Here is a 10825-nt window from a genome sequence, read left to right as displayed (position 1 = left end):
AAGTGTGTAATAAGAGATGGTATTCTGAAAAAAACAATACCTAAATCCATGCTTGAAGAATTATTTCAAAACTCCATGATGAATAGGGAATTGAGTATGCCTGAAAGGGATTAGTGACATGTCCTTTTTGGCAATAGGAGTATGCTTTTCATGTACTGAAGAGAAAAACAATACACGAGAAGCATGGACCAAAAACAAGAAGTGAAGCCCCTGCAGTGATGATGGAGTCTGTGATCTCTAGACTAGTACTTGATTGTTTTGTTTCAAACCTCCAATATCTTTTTAGGCCCTAAAAATTGGAGATCTCTGCATGTCATGGTTGGCATTTCTGAATGGCAAATAGCTAGTTTTATGTGAAAACTCTGAAATTTGAACACTCCTTTTGCTTCTTTCTATTTCTACTGTATAGTGGCCATGTGCGGTCGTTTGGTCCCCGGTCTTTTGGTCGCCGTCTTTTGGTTGCCGGTCTTTTGGTCGCCCGGACACAAACAACAGGCGACCAAAAGACCGGCGACAAAACAAGGTAAAACAACACGGTCTACGCATCAATAAAAGCCAACAATGGCCCTGAGCAGTTTCACTGAGCGGACGTGTGAGTGTATAAGAGTTTGTATGTACATGCGTTGTCCCTATTAAGAATCTACGTCAGTCAGGGTCTTAACAAGTTCTCCAACAAAAAACAATAAAAGTCCTGGAAATCTGGAGCTTTTCTTTAGCCTAATAATTAATAGGGCATTAAGTATGACTAAATAATAATTCGCAGTTTGTGTTTAGGGAATTTGAGCAACGATTTAAATGGTAATTATCAATAACCTTCCGGGCGACCAAAAGACCGGCAACCAAACGACCGAGTACCATAGTAGCAATGACAGGCAAATTCAATTCACTCACCTCAGTTTTGCCACAGTCCTTCACTTTTCTCAGCAGATGTGGTCTCCACACCACATCTACAGCTGTCAGGGCCAGAGCCAAGGCCACCCTCAGGGGGTACATCTGGGCCTCTTCAGCGCCTGGCGAAAACATAGCTGAGGAAGAGGAAGGAAAAGGAGGAGATTTTACTTGCTGCTTTCGTGTATTCCTCTGTGTAATTAAACATGTTTGTGCCATTGAAAAGAGATGATGAATGCCTGAAACCAAGTGTAACATGTTGCCAATGCCTGAGGAAGATTTGACAAATGAATGCATGATTCATTAATGCCTCCCGTGAGGAAGTGATTGTTGATTATCATATCTTATAACAAACTGGAGTACATTTGTCATCAAGTAGGAGAGGCAATGTTGATTAGGTAGAGCAGTGATTTTCAACCTTGGTGCATGGACCACTTTATGTGGGCTTCTTTTGATAGTACAAGAAAAAAAAGATCACAAATTCAGGTCACAAACAATGAATTAGGAGGCTGGCAGTGAGTGATCGTGGTCTTGTTATTCTAATTATATGTTGATAGGACAACACCAACTGCATCTTAACACAAACCTGTGCTATTATGTGGTAAAGAGAAGTGAAAAGCCATTTGCTTGGCAACCAGTCAATAACCACAATGAGATCCGAAACACATCTTAATCGTAATAGCGAAGGGTTGCTAGTGGAGAGTTTGATCAAGCACAATTGTCAGGTTCCACTTTCAGACACCCATATAAACATACCAAAATAAGAAAGAAGACACTTGTCTGATGAGGAGTTCTGAATCATTTATTTTTAAGAGGCCTTATTTTACATGGCATCCAAATACTAACTGAGGGAGGGGTGAGCACAAGCAGTTTAGACGCCGGAGATTCGTCTTCTACGTGTGTGTATGTGAGTGGAATATTCGGGGCGTGTATTACACAGGAACAAGGCACACGAACATTTTAGGTTATTGTCGCTAAGGATCATTGTGATGAAATAGTGCTTTCCAACCACGTCTACATATTAAAGAATATTCTTAATAAATTAAAGGGTCTCTATTAAATGCCTCTATAAAGCAAGTGTTCTTTGTTCCAAAAGCCAATGTATGATAAATGATTCTCATATTGCAACAATATTAAAGATTCCACGCATCATCATATGTCCTTTTCAGCACATTTTCTCACCCACCTGGGTCCCTCTTAAAGACCCAAGCCGGGAGCTGGTACCACGCCAACACCAGCCCAAGCTCCGCCCTTGTATGCGAGCACACTTCCTTTGTGACTGCTGCTTTTCAAATATTATGAGATTATTCTTAATCAACATGACAGCATCAGCGTCATTTATCCACTTCCAAGGACAGAAGTGCCAATGCTTGAAAGAGATAAAACTCTTCAAGAGTTAAGTAGAAAATGAAGAATGACAATGTATACAGTATTGTATTTTCATTTTTAGCTGCCTCTTATCCAGTACCCCTTGAAAATAGTTTTTAATCACATTGGCTTTCCTGTTGAAATGAAGGTTAATGTACAACTCAAACACATAATAATCAATCACTAGGAATATATTCCTTTCAAATTTGAGGCAATGGCGGCTGAGCGGTTAACACGTCAGCCTCACAGTTCTGGGGTCCTGGGTTCAAATCCATGTCAGTCCACCAGTGTGGAGTTTGCATGTTCTCCCTGGGCCAGTGTGGTTTTTTTTCCGGGTACTCCGGTTTCCTCCCACTTTCCAAAAACATGCATGGTAGGCTTACTGGACACTCCAAATGTATGAGTGTGAGTGGGAATGGTTGTCCGTCTCCTAGTGCCCTACAATCGGCTGGCCACTGATTTGGGGTGTCCGCTGCCTCTGGCTCGACGAAGTCACCTGGGATAGGCTCCAGCACCCCCTGAGACCCCACGCAAGCCCGGGGAGAAAAGCGCTAACCACTCGGGTGCCGGGCCCCCAAGGTTAGTTTTAAGAAAGTAACATTAATATAGTTTCCAATCCATGGACCAATTTTGAACACACCAAGGGTGTCTTGCATTTTACTGCTTGAAATGAGTAATTTGAGAAGAGATTTGTGGGATGTTACAGCAAAATAAGTAAGGAACAGAAATTACAACTACTAACTCAATGTTAGCGGATGTTTATATTTGGTGTATCCTAAGGGGTTCGCTAATGCTGCTTCAGTTGAACATTTCTTTCTAAACGTTAGAAGAGCACGAGTAGAGAGTATGAAAGTTAGCAGGTGTGTTAGGGAATTTGCTCCTCTGAGACAAAAAATAAATAACGAGATGACATCGGAGGTCTCCATGACTACACTTGAGGAGTGTTCTTGGATGGTGTCTGAAGGCCTCTCTTTGAACATTTTAATATGTTGACAGCAGTCCACTCACTGCCTTTTCATTTTGTGAACCTAACTTGAAGAAAAGTACTTTAATGTAGCTATGACAACAGTCCTAGTCAAGTGAAATTGCTCTAAACCACGTTGCGTTTGTGTAGGTGTGTGTGGGTGTGAGGATGTGTGCACGTGAGTTTAGACAAAGAAAGGAGACTTGGAATGTTTAGATGTTCAATTTCTGCGATTGGCTGGTGACCAATTCAGGTCCCCCGCCTCTGACCCAAAGTCAGCTGGGATAGGCTCCAGCACCCCTACAAATCTTACGGAGGATAATAAAGCGGTTCAGAAAATTAGATGAGATGTTACATTTTCTTGTATTCATTTGGCTCACAAATGAGCTGGAGTCTATCCCATTGGTCGACCACAAGCGGCTCCATCATAGTGGTGTGTCTGTAGGTGACTTGGGAAAATGATAAGTATTTAATGAGTTTTTATTTTATTCATCTTCTGTACCGCTTATCAGCACAAACACAGCTAGCTATAGGCAGGCGGGGTAAACCCTGAACTGGTTGCCCTGCCAATTTCAAGGTAAAGTATGACTATATTTTAATATTAAAGCAAATAGTATATGAATACAATATATGAAAATATATTTTTTAAATATGCGGCACAGTAGTGACCAAATGACGCACAGCTGGCACCAAGATCAATTGAGTTATTTGAAATATAAATATTAAAAAAGATGAGTTTTTGATGAAAACAGAATGTTTTGTTTCATGCATTCAAAGACAGACCTCCAAACAAACTGTTATGTTGTTTCTATTGTTGTCTACCATGCTTAGCCCGTCATTACGTGGTCTGTTTGACAAAAGGTGTGACATTGCTGTTGACTGCTTTAAAAGAAAAATAGGCACTGTATTCCCTTTCCATGTCTTCCAAATAATTTAGAGCTGATTTAGATCTCTATGAATGACTGAGGCGAGTTCTTCATCTATTGTGCTATCTCCAGCTTGATTGGTGTATAAGCAATATCTGATATGTTACAAACCCTTACAAAGAACTACAAGATAGTACTTGCTTGTTATTTTTCTGAATGCATGCATTATACAAAGATGAGAAACCCCAGAATAAATTTTTGTACAGTGGTCAGCTTTCCCATTGAAAACATAGCATACTTCATTCCAGATATGTTTATTCATGATAGGAAAAAGTGACTGCTATTGGACCAGGTCATTTAATATGGCTGGTATATGACAAGAGCATCCACAAGTTTTTCATTCAAACACCCCAATGAGGATGTCTTTTTTTTAATCATTTGATCACATATTTGTGGACACCATCCTCATTAGTACTCTAGGGATGTATATGCATCTGTCCTAGAGTAGAGGGCATGACTTTTTTTCATCACAGCCTTTGGCCAGTATAACACGAATTGTTTCATATCATTAGTCAATGGGGTATAGTTCTGATAAATCACAACTGAACTCCTTCAGCCCTTAAAAGTGCCAAAAAGTGGAATCTCAGATAATTGTTTTTACTTTTGTTAATGGTTTCTTTCAAACCTATTAATGCACCCTGCATTTTTATCATTGCTTAATTTAGTTATTCATCGGGTCGCGTGGGAGCAGCTTTATCAGTGACAACTATACTCATATCTCCCCAGCCACTTTATCCACGTGCCCTGAAGACTTAAACTGGGATGTTCCGGGAGGCATCCTAATTAGATGTCTGAGCCACCTTATCTCACTCCTCTAGATGCGGACGAGCAGCATATCCACTCTAAGCCTCTCCCAGAATGACTGAGTTTCTCACCCTATCTCCAAGGAGGAGCCTGGTCAACCTGCGGCGGAAACTCATTTTGGTCGATTGTATGCATTTAGGCTTTTGTTCTTTCGGTAACAACCCACAGCCCCGGACCAGCTAAATTTCTACCTTCCCTAGGGTTGTGTGTTTTATATATCTTAAAATCCACCCTTCACTATTTTTGTTGTTTTGCTCATTTTATGCTGACAAAATTGCTGACTAAGTGAATAACAATTGAAATTATTGTACTACTAATCTAGTATGATAATAAATCGGACAATTATGTGCAAAAGGTTCAGGAAAGAGAAAAAACAATCAGATTTCTTGTATTATTAGGAGTTATATAATTACAATACTCTTAAAAAAATAACACAAATAAACTGAAAATTAACCAACAATTAAAACACAGATATATTTATTAAATGTTTTCCAATTTTAAATTTTTAGTTTCTGTATTTTTATTATTTTTTTGCAATTCTAAATTTGGCATAAATATAAATATATTTTATTAATACTTGTTGGATGTTTTTGAAGGGTCTGGCCCCATCTGCTGGTCTCCTTCAGAAGATTTTTTTTAAAATAAATTCCATACCTTTTTTAGACTATTTGACAAGTAATTGTAATTTTAACTGAACACATTTGGTAAACAATCCCTATAAAAAAATATTTATAGTTTTAAATGACAAATGTCCTTTTAACAGGACAAGCCGTTGCATATGATGTCACGCATGAGGGAAGCCATGCAAAGCCATTGTTTGATTAAGGTCAAAGAGCGGCCATGCACGTGATGAGGCCCTTGAGGGAATGAAACAACATGCAAGCCAGGCAGGATACAATTCAGCCCACTAGTCGTCACTCTGGAAGTACGCTAAAGGGACGGGGGGATTCCATGTGAAATGCCGGTGAAAATGTACACCGTACACGCATACAAATACTGTATACATCGTAGATGTGTTCATTCAAAAGTGAACGTGCAAAAGAACTGCTCCTGTGGAACGAGGACAATGAAATGAATAAAGAATACTGTATGTGGGACTGAGCATGTGTGTGTGTATTTGTTGGGGGTTAATTAGGGGCGGCTGTCACTCACAAAAAATCTTCAATAGGGATTCAACTAAATATTGGTTAAATCAAACAGTGTGAAAAAATAGTTATTCTGTATGAATAAATACACACAAATAAATGGAGTGCTGACAAAGTGTTGGTGGGTTTGATTTTAGACGTGAAGGTTCTGCTCCACTAAAAGAACCTGACATTGTGCGAGTTGGTACACACAAAAATATGTCTCGACTTGTGCCCCAAGGTCTTTGACACACTATATTTGTGTTGATGTACATTCTGTCACTGGCATCACATCAGTGGACTTTTCTTTCTCGAGCTAGAATATATTAACACCTCATCTAACATCTGAAGGGGATAGAATTGTGAGTGGGGGCTCTTCGGGGAAGTGGTCTATATTTTTTTCCTATTCAGAATTTCAGCATGAATGGAATTAAATGATATGATGCAGCTGCAACTAATTCCTGAAAGCTTTTAACCCCTCGGCTTATATTCTTTTATTTATACGTATCTTGGCTGACTGCCGGTAATTTACAGATCAAAGTCCAATGTTGTTGGAATGAGTGTCATCAAGTGGATATGTTTGTTTGCTTAGAGATAAATCAGTGTGGCTAATGTGGCAATGTTAAAAAGAGGCAATTGTCTCAAAAAGAAGACATCAAACCTAGAGTTTCAGAGCAGACAAGCAGAAGATAAGCGCTTCTTTTTTTGTTGAAAATAGTGGCAAAGATGGTGTCTGCTCAAATAACATCAACATCATGAGCATGAAGACGAGGTGAACTGAGCAGTGTGTTAACCAGAGCTGACGTTTACTTTTGTCAGAAGATATGTGGTTCAAAATATCCAGCTATGCTAGTAATTTGCAGTGATGTACAAATCCAACAAAACATTTCTAATAATTTCTCATGATGTCCAATTATTTTTTTAATTGGTGCTGACTTACACTGAAGGCACCTCGCAGTATAAACATTTGCTCACCTGACTTCACTGCGAGCTTATTAATCACAACACAAAACTTTAAACTACTATATCCTTAACCAATTTGGCCCAAATTCCTTTCAGAGTTGTATACCAAATCATCTGATCATTTGACAGGAAGCACTACTTCCAACTGTAAATAAATAGTATGTTTTTAGTTTTAAATTCCAAGTACATCTCTGTATAAGATTGTATCCTTGTTAAAATTCAAGAAAAGAAAAAAAAAAGAGTGTTGTACCTTAATATGCATCATCTTTTTGTTCCTGCTGTCTTTTAATGATCTTGTACCGCAGGTGTGGCCAAACTGGTCCTCGAGGCCATTGTGGTGCAAGTTTTTGTTCCAACCAATCCAGCACAGACACTTTGACCAATGAGATTCCTGCAGAAAAAAAATAAGCACCTGACTGCAATCCACTAATTGCACTTGTAGGACACCCGATTGATGAAAAGGTTTCCTCTTGATGGGTTGGAATGAAAACCTGCACCCACTGTGGCCCTTTGTGGAATAGTTTTCCCACCCCAGTTGTACTGTTTGCTTTAGTGAGCACGTCACTGCCATCCACTGAGGCAATGTGCAATTACAAAGTACTATGTTTTTTCTGAATCAGATGGTTCCAGGCATCACTTTGCACCCTCCTACCCAAACCAATCCCTGATGGGATGCGCCCCACTACTATTTGAGAAGCACTGCATTAAAGCATCAATGTAAATTACCTTGCATTTTGACTTTAATCCCTTGATAAACATGTCATGAAGCTGTTGGTGTTGAACCTCACGTCCTTCCACTCTGAAAAAGATGAAGTGTTAATTGGGAGCGCTCCAGGGGGAACTTGTTGGTCTCACTTTTAGCCCTCAATGTTTATCTGCTAATGTGACTGCAACAGATTCACAGCTATTCTTGAATAATAAATACATTCAAAAATCCTTTTGTTGTCTCTCTTACCTTCTAAATAATCAATGCCCATTTGACAGAGTTGTACCATGCTATATTATTTATTTGAGCATTTGATTTATTTATTAAGGGACAGCACATATTAATGAACATATTCATATTCATGTTAATGAACATATATATGTGCCATACAACCTGGAGTCGTACTGGTATCAAAGGTCACAAATACAGTAGAAAAAAATGCTACACCTGGACAATCTGGAATCTAAAAGTAATAACATACATGTTTAAATTATAAATGATATGTTTTTACTATAATCCATTACACAGTGAGTCGCTATCAGAGAGCCGCCAGAGATTTCAACATCTTTCACGTAAATCAAAACAGTCTGCCAAATACAAGATAAGGTGCAAGCTATTACATTTTAGCTTTAAGTTTGTGTCACGGCAACTAAATTTCATGGTTTAGTAGCACCCACCACACATGAACTTTTCTTTCTAGAACTTTGGAATTGAATAAAAGTAAAGCTAAATCAGCATCACAGAACAGATTGTATTCAACTTGAGGGGTGCCAATGCATTTTTACTGATAGCAAAAATCTAATCCCAGACTCCCAGAGCTCATTCATCAACTTAAACAGCCTCGGTTTTATGGTCTTCCTTTTTTCGTACTAACGTAAATGAGATTTCCATCACAATGCTTCAGGGACTCAGAAAGCAGAGAAGAAAAAAAATGATAACAAATACATACTTTGCTGTGTTTTCTTTGTGGGAACAGGTGCTGCCATGTGACATTTCATTAATTAATCAGAATTTAACAATACACCTTTGTCTCTGGCGGTCATGGCCCTCTGACCTAACGAAATCCTGACAGCGGGGGTTGAACCTGTGGAAAGACAAAGCTGGAGAACACTAATGAGCTGATGTCAAACCTGTAACCGCTGCACGATGCACAATGACGACACCTGATTCGCACAAAAAGAGTTGGATCAAAATAATAGACTAAGGAACAACAATGACAAAATTAAATACAAAAAAAAACTTGGATACACACCAAGAAAAAACAACAACAATATCTCAATTCACTTGAGTAACTGAACAGAGGTACCGAATTAAAATCAACCCAAAAAATAAATGGTTTAAAAAAGTTAAACAGCAATCTATTATTCTGAGATTGCAGAATTTTTCACTCATTTCTATGCCTATTGCAGAAAACAAAGCACTCCATGTTTAAAATATTCAGGTAAAGTGGATAGCTTGTACTTTATTTAAATATTTTCTTCGAAACCTTTGCCTCAACCCATTTTTGCATTAAATATTTAGCAGTTCCTAAGTAAAACAAATATATTTGCCCAAGAGTGACGAAAACAATGACGAAGCTTAATTATTTCTTAACACAAAATTTGGCAGTGACTATTTAAGTAATATATTGTTAATTAATTACAATACTCTGATGAATTTCATTGATTGTGGCTTGTTTCAAAGAAATTTAAAAGGAAAAAAAAGACTATATGTACTTCACCTATCTGCCTGCAGTTTCTAGAGTTAAACTAAGATAGACACGGGCAGATTTATACTGTATGGGCATGGTAATTAATAAATATAAGAAAAAAATTGTAACAGCAACAGGCTGGGTGGTGAGGAGTAAAGATAAGAAGCAGTTTCCTCCATTTGGGTTGTGATGAGCTGTAAACAGGCCTGAAGCCATAGCGGATAATATCTACAGTTTGAAGTTAAGGACACGTACGCGACATCCTGGAGTCAATTACGTTCCAAGCTGAGGAGTGAAAACATGTACGTGGATGTTTAATGGCGGAGGGTTTGGATGGTGAAAAGTAAAGGAATTCTCATGTATTGCCAATTTTCCCTCCATGGCTGGTAGCCGGCACCCAGCAGAGATGTTTATGCACCCCAGCCTTCAATGGATTTCCCGCAAAGATCACAATGATTGCTTTTTACAGGTCCATGCTTGAGTCCTATCTGACAATGATTACAATGCAATTCATCTGTGTCTCATGGCCAAACAAGTCATTTTTAACATTGTGTGTTTGGAAAGGTTTCTATTCAGCGAAGTAAATAGAGATTATTGATATAAAATGTTAATGGAAATTTTCACAAGAAATATGAACTCTACCTATTGTACATTCATGTAAAAATATGTCCTCGAGTGGCACAAAAGGCCTACTTAGCTTCTGATGAACTTTTTTGCTGGTTACCGATTCAGGTTGTCCTCGCCTCTGGCCTTCAGCACCCCCTGCGAGGATAAGGGGTTCAGAAAATGAATGAATGGATGAATAATAAATATAATTAACGATGAATGCCTGCCAACTATTCTTTGTTAGTATTTGCCACAAACATAAGCGCCACCTACTGCTGCATCTGCTGTGAGAAAAAAAAAATTGTATGGCTTTAATTCTAAAGTCATCACTGCTGTTCAAAAAAGGTAAAAATGAAGTTAAATAAATTGAAAAAAATGTAGAATATAATTAGTAGGCTTGTCGGCGCTACTTTTCCACCTCTCACAATTACCAAACATCAGGAACCAAAATTCCAAAGCAATTTGAAAGCCATTATTATGTCATGTTAACACAATTCTGGAACTGAAGAACATATTGGCTGTGTTTTCATGATGAAAACGGAAGAATACATTATTGCTCTTTATGAATAACTATTCATTCATTCATTCATTCATTTTCTGAACCGCTTTATCCCAATTAGGGTTGCAGAGGGTGCTAGAGCCTATCCAATCTGTCTTCCAGCCAGAGGCTGGGGACACCCTGAATCGGTGGCCAGCCATGAGGCAGACAACCATTCGCACTCACAATCACACCACCACCAGTGGGAATCAAGTGGGAATCTGCCCGTACCCAAGTCAGGCGAGTAA

The 10825-nt window shown here is 38.6% G+C and overlaps 1 protein-coding gene across 3 annotated transcripts in view; it reads right to left on the bottom strand.

Moving 5' to 3' along the window:
- Positions 1–7502, bottom strand: part of tonsl (tonsoku-like, DNA repair protein) — a 43307-nt gene extending 35805 nt beyond the window's left edge. For all 3 annotated transcript variants that reach the window (XM_077621069.1, XM_077621070.1, XM_077621071.1), the window contains exons 1-2: positions 7288–7502; positions 892–1025 (exon numbers count right to left, since the gene is read on the bottom strand). The gene's annotated coding sequence lies outside the window, so the exon portion shown is untranslated. The remainder of the gene's footprint in view (positions 1–891; positions 1026–7287) is intronic.
- Positions 7503–10825: the final 3323 nt, after the last annotated feature.

The sequence above is a fragment of the Stigmatopora argus genome, chromosome 15, assembly GCF_051989625.1.
Source record: "Stigmatopora argus isolate UIUO_Sarg chromosome 15, RoL_Sarg_1.0, whole genome shotgun sequence".
Classification (NCBI taxonomy): Eukaryota; Metazoa; Chordata; class Actinopteri; order Syngnathiformes; family Syngnathidae; genus Stigmatopora; species Stigmatopora argus.
This window is presented reverse-complemented; position numbering and strand designations above follow the sequence as displayed.